Source organism: Athene cunicularia (genome assembly GCF_003259725.1).
Source record: "Athene cunicularia isolate RWA chromosome 8 unlocalized genomic scaffold, athCun1 chr8_part1, whole genome shotgun sequence".
NCBI lineage: Eukaryota > Metazoa > Chordata > Aves > Strigiformes > Strigidae > Athene > Athene cunicularia.
Genome location: NW_020799109.1, coordinates 4,019,311 through 4,037,095, shown reverse-complemented (window position 1 = coordinate 4,037,095; position 17,785 = coordinate 4,019,311). Strand labels below are relative to the sequence as shown.

The following is a 17,785-nucleotide window of genomic DNA, read 5'->3' as shown; positions in this document are numbered from 1 at the left end:
GGGGGGGGGGGGGGGAAGTGATCACCACAAAGCATTCTGGCCAAAAATAAGGAAAAAAAAAAAGAAAAAAGACTGCAGAATTGTTCCCTAACTGTGTAGAGGAGGGAGAATACAAGAAAATAGGAAAATTAGGCTGGACACAAAGAGCCTTTTGGTCTCTCAGACCATTTCTGCCTTGCACATGGCAGTCGAACCAATGCCTGAATCATGCTATTTATTTCAGGGTGTAAAGCCATTGTGAAAAGATGCATTATTTCCAAGAGTGTGCTCTGAGTTAGAGTCTGCGGCAAACTGGCAGGACCACTTGGCACAAGGATTTTCTGGAGCAGCAGGTAGAGATGAACAACGGGAGCTGGACCGGTCCCCGCATGATGGGGAAACAGGGGAGGCAGAGAGATTAAATAATTCAGTGTCTAGGTTGATGCGATGCACGGGAAAATACTGCCAGAAGTCATGAAGCTAAATGCTCGGGTATGCCTTCAAGGGCTCAGACAGCAGGTTTAGGGGGTAAAGGGAGGGAAACAGGCGCATCCGTGTTGGGGAGCAGCTTGTGCAGCCGCAGTGCGAGCAGTGGCATGTGGGGCCGTGTGCGCTGCAGAGAGGCTGCCCCCGAGGTGTCGAGAGGGGGAAGGAGATCTGTGGGAGCCACAGCCTCATTATTTTTATGTTCAGCTGCCTAATTACTACGTGTCAGCTGTCTGTTGGAAGGAACGATGTACTGCAGCCTCTCGTTTGGGAATTTATAGTGATTAATGGGCCTGGAGGGAATGACTAACGAGGAAATGTTAGAATTAGTAAATATGCATCACCATGCAATGAGTAAACCAGGGGACGTGACAAATGAGCCCAAGTATGTGAAAGATGTAAACGTCGCAGAGGGACAGCCTTTGGGAGGCCTCGGGGACCCACAGAGACTGGGAGGAAGAGGAGGATGGGAGCAACAAAGGTGTGGTCCCATGAGCTGACAACACACCAAGTAAGAAGGATCCTCCAAAGCCTTTCAGACAGTTCTAGAGAGACCTGGAGGAACAAACTCACCCCAAGAGAGCACTGCAATAGGACTGCAACCCTGTTTCCCATTCGTGGAGCACTGCAGCGAGCACTGGTGTAACGGCCCCGTGTTGGGCGATCACAGCATCAGCCCCACATCAGAATCTGAGTCTTTGAAGATACTTAGGTACTACTGCAAGACCTAATCCATTTAGTTTATCCACTTCATGAATGCAGAAATTGCTTTCTGTTTGACTGCTTCACAAGTATTTGTCTACTGAATAAGAGTTTTGCTGCCTGTAGCTGGTCCAACATCCATGCTAAGTAACATCTGCAGGTTCAGTCTTATAGGCAAAGACAACAGAAGACAACATCACGGAGGGTCCTGGATTTTGGGGCTACTTTCTTGTATATTCCTATATAAAATAGGTGTATAATCCCTCAGAATTACAGCTTTCAGGTGTTCTTGAATGGCTGGCACTTTAAAACTTTTAACTCTTGGAAAAATTCTACCAATTCCAGTAAATTATAATAAAACCTGCGAAATCATTCAGATGAACAGAGTTAAGGAGGCAAAACAGCTCTCTTACTTTCTTGGTCTAAAATCTCACCAAGGTCATCTGACAATCACTGGTCTGCTACATCTGTCCGTCACCAGCATCTGCTGGTGAGACCACTCCCTGAGCAGTCTGCTGCGAACCTCTGTGTCAATGTTACTGTCTTTATAAGAAGAAACTAAACCCCTAGATTCAAATATTCTTGAGTTTTGGGTCATGGAAAATCTAGAATTATATCTGTCACAGAATTCTGAAATTTGGTCTCATTTGCACCTACCAGATCAAACCCCTCACTCCACACAGCTTTCCCATTTTATTTCAAGCACAGCAACATTATTCAAATTTCACTCAATTGAAAGATGCAGCTGTTTCTATTTTTGGTACATCCCTGTTAGAGAATAGGAAACAAGCAACAATTCTGCACAGTGTTTGGTGATCAGCGATATTCTGTCTGTAAGATATTTTTTCACTCATTGGAAACAGAAGTCAGGGGAGCAATAGTTTAGGTGCTTCTGCCCTTTAAATACTGCAGAACAGCTGTTATGGTATGTTTTCTCTATAATAGACATTTCTGAAAGCTGAGGCAATTTGCAGAGGACATAACTAGATCATAACCAAGGCTATGGTTATGGAATATATAATTTTCCTTTTCCAGTATGCCTAGATGCAAAAATAAAATTATTTATAGGAAAAAAAACCCCAACAAAACAAACACCGCACTCCCCCAAACCAATCAAGTAATCTCCTTTGTGAAAACTAAACAATTTAAATAACTCTTGCCTTAGTGCACGGTTTCTAAATCCCATAAAATGAACGGTGAGAAAGGAGGGAAATCATCTCTGATAGTATATTGTCATTCAGCCTGTGTATTAGCACATACTTAGCATGCACTCTAATTTGCCAAAAAACCCAAGATGTAGCAAAGAAGGAGAGTCACACAATCCCAGAAGAGAGCTCAGACCCCATGGCTTTAGGAGCCATGTGCACACCCAGCTACATAAAACTGGTCTAACCTGAGTCCAAACAAACCCATTATGCAGGACACGAGCTTCGACATCCATACCTTGTCTGGCACAGGTCAGCGGCTCACTGGCTGGGCTGGAGGACTATGAAGCTGGATGGAAGGCTAAGATGGGTTAAAGGAGGACGGGGAAGTGATCTTACCCCTGTACTAGGCACTGACTCATCCCAACTGGGGATGAGTCTCTTTAACCAGTTAATAAGCGATAGGCCAAGAGGGAATGGCCTCAAGTTGCACCAGAGAAGTTTTAGACTAGATATTAGGAAGAATTTCTGTGCAGAAGGGGCTGTTGGGCGTTGGAATGGGCTGCCCAGGGCAGGGGGGAGTCCCCGGGATCCCTGGAGGGGTTGAAGAGTCGGGCTGAGCCAGCGCTGAGGGATCTGGGGGAGTGGGGAACGGTCAGGGTGAGGTTCATGGTTGGGCTGGAGGAGCTTCAGGGGCTTTTCCAACCGAGATGATTCTGTGATTCTGTGAATGCACAACCACTGTAAGTGGAGATGAAGTTACTTGTCCATGGTCATGCAGCAAAATCACCATGGAGCTGGGAGGAGAACTTGTATTTCTTGACTTTCAAGATTATGCACTATCCATGGCACTATGACTTAAGTGTCAAAGAACCTCCCCAGTGAAGTTCATAGGGTGTTTTGTCTTGGAAAATGCAACTGTGGGAAAAAATGGTTTTAAAACTGTTTACTTTCATAGGACAGATAAAGTTCCCAAATCCTACATCATGTAAGCAGACCCCTGAGTATAGCCTGTCTGTTAGTTGTATTTTACCTTTTTTTTTTTTTTTTTTTAATGTTGCACATTAAAATGTTCTCTCCGGGGTTGGTGTCTCCTGGTGTCCCACTCATCAATCTGACTAAAGTACAGCCAGAGTTACTTCACTTTCTCTTCCTCCTGGTCACATCGTTTTGCACTTAGAGCCTCGTTTACAGGAATGTTCCATCCCCCTGGGGTGCTGCAAAGGAAATGATAGAGAAGTACAACAGAAAGAACAAACTACTAATAATTTTTAGGGAGATGAAGAGAGGAGAACTGATCAGAGGATGACTGTGAACTCTTATAGGCTGTAATAAGATCACTCCTGTTTAAAAGCACTTTAGGGCTTTGAAAGCAAACCAAAACCACCAGTGCTGTCCACTTCTAACTGCTGACAGGATAGCAAAGATTTCTATAATTATTTTTTAAAATAACAAATATGACCCTCCCTTGTTTGTAGAGATCAAGATAAATTGAAACCAGCCAAATACCAACAAACTTAATTGGCTGCTTGACTCCATCCCTTCCACTGACCCTGCCTGATCAGCACCAGAGTCACTGCTAAGCCTTGCTTTGGTCTTTCCTAAAGCAGAAACAGCAGCAGGAAGGCCCTTGCACCACAAAACTACTCACAAAGGCAAGTTTGGCAAGCTGAAGACCTTCTCCAGTGCTCCCTGCACGTGATGGGAAGTATCTCATGGACGCAAACATCCCTTCAGGGGCAGCCCAGCACTGCCCCTTTCTCTGGGAGCCACCATGTCAAACATTAAATCCCAGTCTTGAAGTCAGGATTTTCCCTTTTTCCATAGGTCTATGGCCTTGGCCAAGTGCCACTTCCCATCACTTGTAATGCTGTGATGACCACTGCACACCATGTGGAGGGAGAGGTCGTCTCCCATAGGAAGGTACAAGACTGAACCATGGCTCTCATGTTCCCTGGTTTCACTACGGGCAAAAGCAGTTCAACGCTCGGTTGAAATGATGAAAACAAAAACATTTAGTTGAAACATTATATATACTTTGATTACAATCAATCCCTCCCCAAATGAAATATTTCACGTCAATTTTCCCGATGAAGGCTTTATTTGGGGGCTGTACATACAGGGGGAAAGGATTTCTATTTTTCAACAGCAAAATTTGATGTTTTTGAATCTACTTTTTCTGTTGGAAAATGACAGGATGGAAAATCCACAGCTATCTCTACTTATAACACATCATGGTTAGGTGTGTGTGCATAGCACTTAACACAGCATAAAACATAACATAGCACATAACACATCCAGGTGGGTGTGCATATGGCATGGGCGCAAAAAGTAAGTTTTAGAGACAAAGTTTGAGGACACAGAAACTATTGGAAAAGGAGGGTTAAATAGCATTCAGATCAGATGGTACAAAGAAAGCTGCGTTTTCTTCATCTCGGGAAAGGTTCACATACAAAAGCCAGTTTGCAGGTAACACTGAAAACACTTGGAGGTCCCTTCATTTATTATTGGGTACAGGGAGTCCTGGTCCAAAAAAAAAAAAAAGCAAAAAAACCCCAAAAAACACAAAATAATTTATGCTGGGGAAACAATATCCAGCCGTCAGCAGAGATAAAGTCAAAACCCAGATGATGTTTCTGAAAGAAGTACAACTGGTCAGACATGCTACACACTTCCCCCCCCCAACACCCCCCTGCCCCGCTCCATCTGAAGATAACACTTCTTCAAAATTTTCTGGGAGCATGAAGATTTCAACAACAACAACAGCACCAACAGAGTTCCCCATATGCTGCGTTGTTTACTTTGGAGGGAAATTGTTGACTGATTTTCATTTTGCCACATGTGAGATAAAACACTCTACTATCATTATATTCAATAAAATCTTTTAATATTCCAAGTTTCCTGTGTGATTCAGAAGGGAACTAAATTTCTAAATTCCAAGCTTTCCTACTGGGGGGTGGAAAATGGATGTTTCTGGCTGGGTTTAGCCGCAGGTTGGTGGCAGATTGGCCTTTCAGAAGCAAGGTGCCTTGGGCAGCAACAGAAAGAGATGCCCAGCCCTTGGCCAAAATAGACTTAAATATTGCCCAAACCCAGGGGAGGAAATTTTTAACAGCTCATCTAAAAAGGCCAAATTATTTGCCAAAGGCTCCATCAGTATCACAGTTAATGACGTTGTTCCTCGTGGTAAACAGGGGGAATTGCCTGAAATGGGTCAGTTATCATCCTGGGCACCGCTGGCCAAGTCTGACCTCTCCACCTCACACCTGGGTGTAATTTCCAGCAGCCCAGCCGCTGTTTCCAGTGAAATCAAAGCCGATACAGCCGTTGACTTCTAAGATCTCTGATAGGGAGATCTCAGCTGTGGTTACCAGCTGGGCTCTGCAAGTGTCATTTTCCAAAAAACCCATCTGCCACATTGAGGCTCCAGTAGCCAAGAATCTGCTACTTACTACCACAAAACTGCTCCAGATTTTCACAGGGGTAACTACTATCATTTACATTTTGGGAGGGACAGAGAAGGTGGATTTTAGAAACTGTTACTTTCAGTGTTGAAAGGAAATTTTCATCTTCCTGCACTGGTCCAACCCTGCGTTTTTCTCTGCTGCTCTCTTATTTTGCTACTTCATTTTTAGATAGGTGCCCTTACCTCTCTGAGACTACGGGCCATCTCATAGCTTTTACCTTTCTCAACGTTTTGCATCTGTTTTATGTGTCTAACTGCTGCCTTTGCCTTCAGCCCTGGCTTCCCTTTTTTCATATTCAAGCTTAGAGGCAGAGACAACCCAGCTGAGATTCACATCTCCATGGATGTTAGATGTCTCCAGGGTTGATGTCTACACTGGAGCTAGTGGTCTGGATTCCTTTAGCATCAATGGGGAGAAATGAATGACTAAAGCATGGTTTATCTGACCTACTCAAGGCATCTGAACTTAGTGGCAGGTAATTCCTGCATCGCAAGCATCTCTTTCTCTCAATTAACAACCGATGAAGAAGTCAGCGTCAGGAGACATGAGACCTATACTGTATCACTGAAATCAGTTTTTAAAATGCTCTGACTGTGCCTTTTCTTTGGGAGGATCATGTACCTTCACAGGTGCCTTTCTAGACCCCTTGGCTTAAATGATTTACAAGCACCTGCCTTCCCAGGTGATGCCACTAACTTGCATCTACCTGGTGGTGAATTTTGGCAAGGTCTGGAAAATCCACCCACAATTATTGCCAAGGTATCTGGTGTGAGTTTTCTCCAAGAGGCCGTGTGAAACCTAAACAACCATCAACAACCCTATTTGAAGAGTACAGTCATCTACATGCAGGGAGGTAAGCTGCAGAATGAAGGTTTGTTGGTAGAGAAGGGGATTTATCATGATGGATGAAGGGCATTTTTAACTCGAGAGGCAGCTGGTTTCCCTGCAGCCAGATGGCCACAGGGTCTAGGCCAAACTTCACATCTTGACCGTGCTCCAGTGTGATGATTACGACTGACTGAACTCGGAGTTTGGCCACCGTGAGAATATTAAACACCCCAGACTGATTTCTAAAGATTATTGGACTACTGTAGTACCCAGCTCAACATCTCACCACTGAGTTTGGAAAAAACGGGAAGCAGAAATCAATAGGTTTAAAACAAAGGGAGTCGTAAGAAGTGCCCTCTAAGAATGAGACACTAAGCTGTTAAAACTGGACCAGGATGGACATGCTGGAGCCCACCTAACATACATGGACATTGTAAAATGTACCAAATCTGAGCTGAGACCTGGATTGTGATTTTAGAAATGTGAGTTTTATCAATAAAAGCACTGGCTACAAACATCTCAAGCCCTTCTCATTCTCAAAATTTGCCCTGAAATTGTGATGTTTGAGGCACCTCTATTATTTCATCATAGAGTTCCCCTTATGCTAAACATCTCCAAAACAGATGCATGAAAACCTGTTAGTAGCAACCTTTAGGTTATATTAGTAAGACAGCTGAGCATGGCGGCATCTTAGGAACTTGACGTCACGGAAATCCCTGTTTTGGGGAAGGGCAGGAGGAAGAAGGGGCACCAGGTCTATCCGAAGGGGCAGGATGAAGGTTTGGTACCTATCTGCTCTGGTCATCTGGTATTAATCTGCAGCCAGGTGTCTGTCAAAACTTCCAAATTGTATTCTAGAGACAGCTGAGAGAGATCATGCATGAAAAGGAAATCAGCTCTGAAAATCAATCCTGTGCATATGATACAGCTGAGCACCCAAACCCCACAGCAACAAAAAATTGCTCCCTTTCCTGCAAAAAGGGAGACCTTATGCCCATGTATAAAATGTATTTTAAGAGCTAAATACAGGGATGTGATGAACCGAGTTAGCACAGAAAAGAAGGACAAGAGGAAATAAATACAAGTAAACCCCATCTGAATTAATTATGCTGACATGGTAAGCTACGAGGGTGACCGAGGTACATAAAACCTCTTAGGAATGAGTAGTCCTACTAACACCCAGAGCAACGTCTCTGGCCCGTGATGCCTGCAAGCAGCTGATACGAATTGCACGACACAGCTCCTCGATGCATCCCCGTCCAGGGCTCATCCGTGAAGGAAGGATCTTCATCTGCACTTCGTTAGTAGTTTGTAGACTGCTAAATGAGCAACAGACCCCAGCATGAATACGCATTGTCTGAGCTCAGCTGATCACACTGTGTGATAAAAGGGAGTGTTAAAAAAAACTGCTGTTCTTCAGTAAACATTGGAAAAGAAGGCTGAAGATTAATTCAAACAGCTTGGAAAACTGAAACAAGAGAAACGAGCTGAATATTTCCAAATATGGGCTACCTTACTCCAGTATCAAGCCAGGAGAACCTTGGGGCATGCGAGCCAACTGAGCTGTAACTCCCTGGATAACAAGGCCTTAATTAAAAGCTAAATTGCACATACATAAAAAAACCCACAGGGCTCACTTCAGCCACAGAGGTCATGAAATCACAGGCAATCATATGACAAACATTAATCCAAAATGGTCCAGGGAACAACGGCTCTGCACACACTCACTCAACACAAGCCACAAAAACACTTCACAAAAACGCCATAACGAGCTTAAGGCTTTTAGTACAAATAAATAAAGCCACAAATAGTAACACCAAAGGAAGAGAGAAAAGGAACCACCAAGGGCTCTGGTCTTCTGTAGCAGGAATTTGTTCAGTGAAAATGCCAAATTAATTCTAAGAGACAGATTATATCCAGTGGTCCCCCTGCCCCCAACGCCTTGCTTCCCCACTTCACTCCCCCAACAGATCCTGCTAATCTGATCTGGAGAAAAAAAAGTCTTCCCCACTCCAAATCTGGCACTCATTTTACCCTCACATATAATCAAAACATGCCAACCGGCACTTGAGATGTTTTTCTTTAATACCATTAGGAGCAATAACATACCATGTTCAACATCCCATCTCCAGCTGCTTCGGAGAAAAGCAAAAAACCCCAACTCAGACACCAAACTATGCACAGGGGGCACAGGGAGAGGAATAATTAGCTGATTTATGTAGTTCCCACATTCAGCTCTGGGTTTTATTCAGCATCGTGTGTTCGATGGTCCTGACTCCAACCACCTTGAGCAGCAGATCTCCCCACATGTGCCGTGGCACGGAGGAGGAGCGCAGATGGTCCCGTGTTGCTGATGGATCCAGGAGGTCAGTGCAGGGTGATTTATCTCTCGGAGCACAGCAGACCCTGGGGCTCAGCTGGTGTAATTTGGGGGCATCCCAGTTACCACCATGGACATCTGCTGAGGATCTGCTCCTCTGTTTATCTATGGGGTTTTTTTTGCCATTAAAGATGAGCAGCTTGCAAGAACAGCAGTATGAAAAACCTATAAAAGAGAGAACATTTATATAGGGCAAACCAGGTGCATCGTCCCTGTTGGTGTGTGCTGCCTTTCGGTGAGAAGTGACATCCCCATGTTGGCAGCAATGACCCACCAATAGCATGTTATAACGCCCAGCTTACCCTTGCTGACTCTGGACTGCTAATTTTGACTCAAAAATACCATTTAATGAACTTTCTTTTCCTTCTCATTTCGGCTGGAGGCCTGTAAGGCCTTTTCATTTGGAAGAGACCCCAACCCAAAGCTCAGAGTGGTGCTTGGAGATGGTGGGGTTGCCCACAGCAGGACTCATCTTAGAAGGTTCCCTGTGCTTACAGGTCCTTTGCCCAGGTTAAATACAGCCTTCCCCGATGGTTCCCTGCACCTCCCAGGTGTGACATGGAGTGACAAGCTCTTATCCCAAGAGACAAGGAAATGAAGAGTCTCGTGAGAAGGAGTGGTTCCAAGCAACTCCATGTACAACTTCTGCGTGCAGGAGGGAACATGTCAGGATTACACACACAAAGAAAAAAAGATAATCAGATTTTGCCAAAAATTCCTGAGCTTCACTGGGTGGAAGGCCAGAGCCTTGCTGAGAGCAGGAAACAAGCATGTGGATGTACTCTTGAAATAAACAATGTCCTCTGGAATAGACCACAAAACAATACAATCAAACACAGTCTTGCCAGCAGAAATACACTTGGGACAATGCTTCCCAAGCCTCCCCTCCTCACCCACCACCATGTGCACGATGTGGATGTGGGTTTTTTGTTCTGCTTACTGAGGTAGGAAGAAAGCAGCCCCAGCAGCATCACTCTTAGGGCCGGATCTGGAGGCAGCACCAAGCAAGACAGCTGGATTTTCATCTGAGGGTCCAACCAGCAGGGATGTGGTCACACAGCTGTAAGTGAAGAAGCTGTAGCTATAAATGACTGTTGTTCTCCATCTCCTGACGTCAAGGGAAGCTTTGCTGGTGAGCCCTGCCAAGCGCCGAGCTCCAGAGAAGCTCTCCCACCCCACGCAGCCCCCACGCACCCAACGTGAGATCGCAGCCGTCTCCCTCTCAGCCGGGTGCTGGCACGCCTCCGCCCCCCGGCCCCGAGCTGCCGTGGTGGGGAGGATGCTGCCAAAAGCTGCTTGCCCAAAAAGCCACTTTCCATCAGCAGCACCTAGTGCTGGACCCCAAAGAGATGGAGGGGTGGTGGTGTGTGTTCAGGGGACCCCAGGGCGGGAGCCTTGCAAGTTGCCCAGACCCATGGCAGTGGATGAAGAGGAACCATCTCACCACCAGCTTCACCCTCTCATATTCTGAATCAATTCCTGGTTGTGAGTTGCTGCTGCTCTTTATTTCTGTTACTGAGAAGGGATATGACACTGCATTGCTCCCTTTCGCAGGGAGAGACAATAGATCTTTGTGTCTCTTCCAGGAAGAAGAAAAAAAAAAAAAAAAAAAAAAATTTCCTTCTGCAAATAGTCAGGACTGAACTGGAGAAAAGGTGACAGCAGGAGAAGCAGGTAGCCCTCCTGCAGCTGAGCTGCGGGATTAAAAAAAATGCCATTCCCAGCATATCCTTAAACAAACCCACAAGAGAAGCCAAAGCCGCCCCAAACTTTCCCCTTCAGCCTGTAATTTTCAGACAACAAACCGATCCTTTCACTTTTCTAAAGGAGCGAAGAGAAAGGCAGAGAACTGGAAAAACCCTTTATTGAAATATCAGCTGTTCCTCCTCATTCCCACCCCCAGTTCTGTTTTTTGACAAGTTAAAGTGAGGCCATAACTTATTCTGCTTTGTTCAACAGGGCTAATCACACGTGACTCTAATCACTCATGATGTTTTATTGATTTTAAGCACATTTAATCAGAAATTGGCTCTGAGTTAGATTCCTGCTAATTACTGAGAAGCAGCATTTTGAATGACTTCACAATTGGACTGCAGATTAGAATGGACAATATGTACTAAAATAATGATTCATGCATTCAGCTCCCTGGATTTATTTTGTTTATATTGGATTTTTTAATCTTTAAAGACATAATTCTGCATATGGGCAAGCAGCATTTAAAACCCTTAACAAAATGGGTTTAATTTAACAGGCTAGGCTTTAGCCAGAGATGGGATATGTGGGGAAGAGCTTTATCCCCTGCAAATGTAATTCTTTCTCTGAAGGTCACTGGAAGTGCCTTGCCCAGGGTGATGCCACACATGGGTGGTTGTGGCACCGCCGGGAGGTGGAAGGCCACTGCGTGGGGCCCCTTTAGCATCCCCACTCTGCACCTGGCTCATGTTTCTGGTGAGAGTACAGATGGGCAGATGTGTGTGCTGCTCTTTGAAGCATCAGGCACCCACACTGAATCCATCAATTCTTCTGCCCTGAAATCAGGGCGAGCTTTTCTGATGCAGTCTCTGCACTGTCCTTACTCCCATCACCAAACCCTCCTGAAAAAGCAAATGGCTTGTTAAGGTAAGGGGACCCCCATCTCTGAGAGGGGCCCATGGTGAGCCAGTTCAGCCACCACCAGCCACATCACCACTCTGGAATGAATCTTTCAACAACAGAGGGTTAAAGAGTTTGTATTTCCGTGTTTCTAGACCTAAAACCCACCTTCTCATTGGAAATCAGATTGTTATTGATCACAGCCTGGTAACAGATTTTTATGTTTCAGTAGCCACTGGGGTCTCCTCTCCATCAGTGCCTAGGCTGGAGATCTGTGGCAAAGGGACTGCAAATACTCCAGTGACATGGTCTGTTCTCAGAAGCAGCTGTGGCTGAGTATGAACCATTTTTCAGCTATGCAAAACTTCCTCTGCCCCCTGGAAAACACTGATCCATGAACAAGAGGAAAGCCAGAGACTGGCAGAGAGGCCAGGCTAGAGACTACCAGGTATTTGAACTGGTAGAAAACTTTCTTTCTAAATGAAAACAGAAACTTTCCATTTCCATCTATGCTGCTCTTTTTTTTTTTTTTTTTTTTTTTTCCCCAACACAGCTCTACTAGGAATACTTACAGCAATCTTGCCAGCCAATTGCTTTCATACAAAAACAAGCCTAAATTCAGAATGATGCACAGAATACTCTGCAATAACCAGTGTCTAAAAAGCAACAGATCTGAAGTCTCCTGTTCTGCTCCCACTCCTTTCTGCAGGTCCATGACACTACGATTCAGTGGGTGGAACTCGCTCACGAACGATGTGAAACCTCAGTTTCACAGCAAGCTGGGAAATTCACCCCAGAATCACCACTGGCCTCCCAAGGAACCAGCCTGCAGAGCTGTACTAATTCATCTATCGTTGAGAGGTGGTGGAGATTTTTAGTCTTTGAGTACTGTCGCACTCCTCGGATATAATATAGCGACACTCTACCCTTCATGTAGAACTCAAATAATAGTAAATCCAGCGTGTAATTCTGACTCCTTCATGCTTCTCCACATCCCCACAACCCTCCCCATTCCCCACTGTGGCATTTTATTATCACTGCAGAACAGGATGTAGAGGCAAAGGGAACTCTCACTTTGGTATAACTTCACAGGTTCTAAAAAGGAAACATCTCTTTCAGTTGGGTCCCTTTAACTTTTTTCCCTTTCCTTCTTTTTTTCATTTGTTCATTCATTTTTTCATTCCTTCTTATGTTCTTTCTGTTGTCTTTCGTTCTTTCTTTGCATAAAAATACAGATTTCAAATACATTCTGCAAAACCAAGTGTCTGCCCTATCCATGTTACTTGACATGTCATTGTCTGCAACAGCGCCAAGGGTTGCAGAAGTGGTATGTGTGGTGATGTGGTCAGACTGTGCCCTGGCCATGCAACTTTGTACCTCTTAAAACTGAGCAAAGCCCTGAGGAATACTTGACTTCTTTCTGAGAAGTCAAGGTCAGCTTTTCTATTTTCAATTCCTCCATATATCCCTTCAAATTTGGCCTTAAGGTCTTTACCAGGTCTTCAGAAGACAAAAACCTAGAAAGGTGAAGTGTAGGCAACACCAGTTCACCTCACTTTGAGAGGAGCTGCAGAGAGGAAGGCACTGGGTCCCAGGATGCACAGTCTCAACGTACCCTGTGGTACGTGGCCCTGTGGAGGTCCCTGGCCTGAGCCCCGGCTTGCCTGTACTGACATTGCTCCCAAGCATAATGCAGTGCTGCCTGGGCAGCAGGACATGGATAACAGGAGGAAAAACCCCTCTGATCTGATGTTCACTAAATCATGACTCACCTACAAGGACGATGTGGTACACTGCGATGACAAAACATCCGTCAGGACATGGAAGGCTAAAGATCCAAGCACCCACTGAGGGCACCCACCTCCCTCCACCAATGGCAGAGACAGTGCTTGGGAAACAGCGTCTCTGAACTGCAGTCAGTCATCAGGACTAGCCCTAGGAGAACCAAGACGTGCCCTCTCTACACCTCCCTAGGGTATTGTCCGTATACCCCTGGGGAAGGCAGAGAAGAAAGCCCTGGAATAGGAGCCAGATCTGTTGTTACTGTGTGGCAGTACACGTCTGTCCTCAAAATGCCAGGACAAACCTTCTCCCGACATGAGATGAGGCTTGAAGAGGAAGGTCACCTACTAACAAAAAGTGATAAATGAGGAACAGAGAGAGGATCGAACCTCTGAAACATTCTTTCTTACGAAAGCTGCGCGAAGGGGATTCTGCATCAATTATAAAACTCACCGCGTCCAGCATTACCAGATGTAGGTGTTCACAGCCCTGAGGCATGTTGCTTTAGCAGTTTTCTGAATGGCCATGAGCGACACAAAAGCAAATCTGCCTTCTTCCACTCACTGGTTGACTCCAACTTCAGAGTCTTCAGTGAAAAGTACAGGCTTGAAATTATTCTGAAGTTACGGCACCTACAAGACTCTTACCAGATGGAAACCTGAAAAAAGATTACTTCTCAGATGCATTGCTCATTTGTTCAGAGTAATTAGTAGATGTAAAACCAAAAATAGGCCTTTTTCCTTTGATCCTCTCCAGTTGGATTCTGTGCGTGACGACCCAGAGCACATGTCTCAATATTCTGCACTGAAATTGCTGCAGTTTTCATTCAAAACCCAACCAGCGTTTCACATCTCACCTACGAAAATGCAAATTAAGATAAGCCCCATCGAAGGACACTGGTGAGCATCAACCTATCCAAACCCCTCACATTTTGCATCCTCCTGGGGAAAAGAAATCACACGTAGGCTCACTTACAAAATTTGGAGTGTCCCAATGATGATCTTGTGCTGTTTTCCTCTGGTTATTTAATCATCTGTTGAAAATACGCCCTGAAGTGAGCAGCTATGGTCCTTGCAGTCTCCTGTAGTCAGTGGCAGACCTTTCTTTGACACCACTAGCTTTGGGATTAGCCCTTTATATATAGCCTAAGGCAAAGGGTGAGGAAGAAGAGTGGTTTCCAGGACATGCGGATAAAGAGTGGAGCAGATGGGGCCAGGGCAGAGCTTGGCAACAGACACGTGTGTGTGTGTGAGAGCCGAGGGGAGATCTGGCAGCAGGAGCTCGGGGGATGCTGGGGATGGGCTATATCAGGAATACTCAATGCTACCAAAATGACCCAAAAGACACAGGCTCCTGCAGCTCAGTTGATTGCTCTAAAAAAAAAAAAAAAGATGCCATCCTCTTACAGCGCAGAGCTGGCTGAGCACACACGTGCCGGCCATCCTGCTCAAATAGTCCCGAGTGAGAGCTGCCCCTCTTCCCCTCTGGGCAGCTCCAGCAGCTTGACGTGGGCACCCGCCCCCCGGGGAGGTGCCAAGAGGTGGGATCCAGTGCCTGAAGTCTTCTCTGCAGGTTTCTGGCAAGGCTAAATGAAAGGAAGACCACATGAACCCATTTCCCATCAACACCTGGAAAGACTTGTCCTCCTCGGGTGGCTTTGCTGCCCTTCAATGTGTAAATGTCAAACCAAGAGCTGGACTGGCCAGGACTAAAATGGAGAATGGGAAAGCTGGGACTCCCACTGCTGTACGACTCTCTTGGCTTGTAGCAAAGCTTCAGCACAAAAATACGGTCCCACATACAACCAGCAGCAAACATTTCATCTACCCTAGCAGCGAGCCAGGCAGCAGCCGGCAGAGCTGCTCGCACCACACCGGTGGGGGCATGGTTGTGTTTCCAGCTGTACTTTTAACAAGCCTCAATCTTTATGCTGAGCATTACATTGACATCCTGCATTAGAGATTAGGGTAATACTGTACATTATTTCCAGCAAGGGATTCATTAAATCTCAACTTTTCTGAGAGGCAACTGGTATAAAGGAAGCCATTCATTTCAGTGAGATCCAAATTAACAGGCTTCTCATTTGTTTCTAAACTTGCTCCATGGTGGAGTGAAATGTAAGCTGGGAACTGCCTCTTGCAAATGTTTTAAAATACCTAATAATAATATAGATGAGCTACCTCCAAAGGTGCTGTGTGCCAAACCCTACTCCTTCCTCTCCAGGTCCCGCTGTAGGCTGTCCTCCCCACAACCAGATGGCTGCCACTACCAAAACAGCCCTTCCTCTGCCCTAGAGTTGGTCCCAAATGCGACAGCAATGTCTCACGCAGCAGCTTGCCCATCTGACCTCTGCAGTTCCTGATGTCCCTCGGGCTGGAGGGAAGCAGCGTGAAGCCCGTGGCACCATGCCAGGAGTAAAGGAAAGCCCTGTTTGAGGCTTAGCAGGGTGAGGGGAGACAAGGCGGGAGAGGACCGTGTGTTTTACTCCAACTGGCTGTAAACTGGGGGTGTGGAGGAGACCCAGCAAGGATGGGGATGGGGCAGCAGGGCCAATGTGTCCTGGAGATGTGAAGTGGGAGGCCCCCAATGGGGTCTTCAGCGGGATTTTTTCCCAGGAAAATGGGACAGCTGTTATTGGAAAGCCCCAAGGCTGAGCAAAACATGGGCTTCACTAGGACTCTTCACCGGCAAAACTTCTCACTAACTTACAGGTTGTCGTCCCTTGTCCAAGAGCTCATGGTCATGCGCACGTGGCTACAGAGAGACTTGGGGATCTCTGTGCTGTGCACCACAACATGGCATTTTCCATGGCTTCTTGACTTTTCCTGGGGTGGCTAAAACAGCTGGGGCTGCCTGTAGCTGCTCACTTCACCTTCTCAAAATCTGCTGTTTCTTGTTTGGGCTTGTTTAAACTCACTTTCTTCCTGTTCACTTTTATTCTGCTTTTCATCATCAAAGTCCTGATTGGGCCGATGAGGGCTTCTGAGACCTGGAGGGTTTCCACGGGTCTGGCTTGTATTAAAGGGGGGCAATTTCCCAACTGCCGGCTGAGTTTCAACATTCCCGCTTTTCCTTGCCTTGCTGAGGAAAACCAGGAGCACACATGCAGCCTCCTGCAAAGACTGACTCCGTTTCCAGCAGGATGAAACCACGGTGGGGAAAATTTGACCAGAGCAACAAGGTGGGCTGGACTGGAGAGCTGCTGCTGGCATGCCTGGAGCTGAGATTTTCAGCCTGATGATCACTTGTGCAGCCCCGTGCTTGTAACCTTGCAGCCATCCCTCCTTGCAATCCCTGTGTTCACAATCTTGCAACAATTCCTCCTTGCAGATGACTTGCACAGCAGGGCTCTTGCACAGCCCTGCCTCACCAAGCTGAATTAAGGCCTGGAGGTTTTTTTACCTGGGGATGAACACTGATGGGACAGGTTAAAATGAATTTGAGAGCAGAGTTTTTGACAGACTTTTATAAATTGTAGGTGCAAGGTGTGTCCAGAGGACTAAACTTCATTGTAGTTTTCACAAACAATACACCTTTGTGTAAGCAGAAACAGTAACGTAGGTTGAAGTAAGTGACCATACTCAAACCAGTACCAGTGTCGTGATGACATTGTAATAAACATCATAAATCTGGTTTTTGCCCTTCACGGTCTTAGTAAACAACAAACAAATCAAAGAAGTAAACTGATGTCAAAACCAATCGAATTTTCAAAAAAAAAGAGAATTGCATAGACAGAGGCATGCCGTATATCCTACTCTAAATAACGGCCCTAGTGTCTTTCATCACTTGGAGGAGGGTTTGCTCCTGGTCCTTTCCACAGATCTGGATCTGACCCATACCCACCTGTGTATTTTCCAAAGCAAAATCCATCAGGCAATGACCTCCAGCGCTTCCAGGTCGGTGTAACACCGGAGAGTGAGCGACGTGGCCACGGACGGGGCCCACGCGTGGACAGCAATGCCAAAGGCAGCACTGCACCCTGCAAGTGCACAAGTCATTGAACTCCCACCATCTCTCCCTCCCCAGCTTCACTGCTACAGGCCCGGCTACGCAATATTAATTACAATTACCCATCCACCTCATGTCCAGTGGATATTACCTTTTAATAGGTGCCATCGTGCGATGAAGCACCGGCGGAGCGAGGCAGGCGTTCTGCAGTGCCAGCAATTTTTGCAGAAAACCACGAGATGGCGATGCAATAGAAATTTCCATCGAGAGAAAAAACACTTTGGGGTTACAGAGGAAGGCCTGAACCCTCTGGCTGCTGAACCCTCCACCAGAAAACACAACACACAGAAGTGTGGAAAATTTTACCTTATTTTCCTTCTTTTTTTGGGGGGGCATGCATATGCTGGTTCTGCATTTATTGTGTATTATTATAGATCTGAAGCATAGCACTTTTTTTTTTTTTTTTTTAATTAAAT

General features: G+C 45.8%; 1 long non-coding RNA gene across 1 annotated transcript; it reads right to left on the bottom strand.

Annotated features, from left to right (window-relative positions):
* Positions 1 to 9,389: 9,389 nt before the first annotated feature.
* LOC113483004 lies at positions 9,390 to 14,818 on the bottom strand. Its single transcript, XR_003398941.1, has 4 exons — positions 14,337 to 14,818; positions 13,815 to 14,019; positions 9,928 to 10,047; positions 9,390 to 9,790 (listed from the first exon to the last, which is right to left on the bottom strand). It is a non-coding gene; the product is annotated as an uncharacterized LOC113483004 (long non-coding RNA).
* Between the last annotated feature and the right edge of the window lie 2,967 nt (positions 14,819 to 17,785).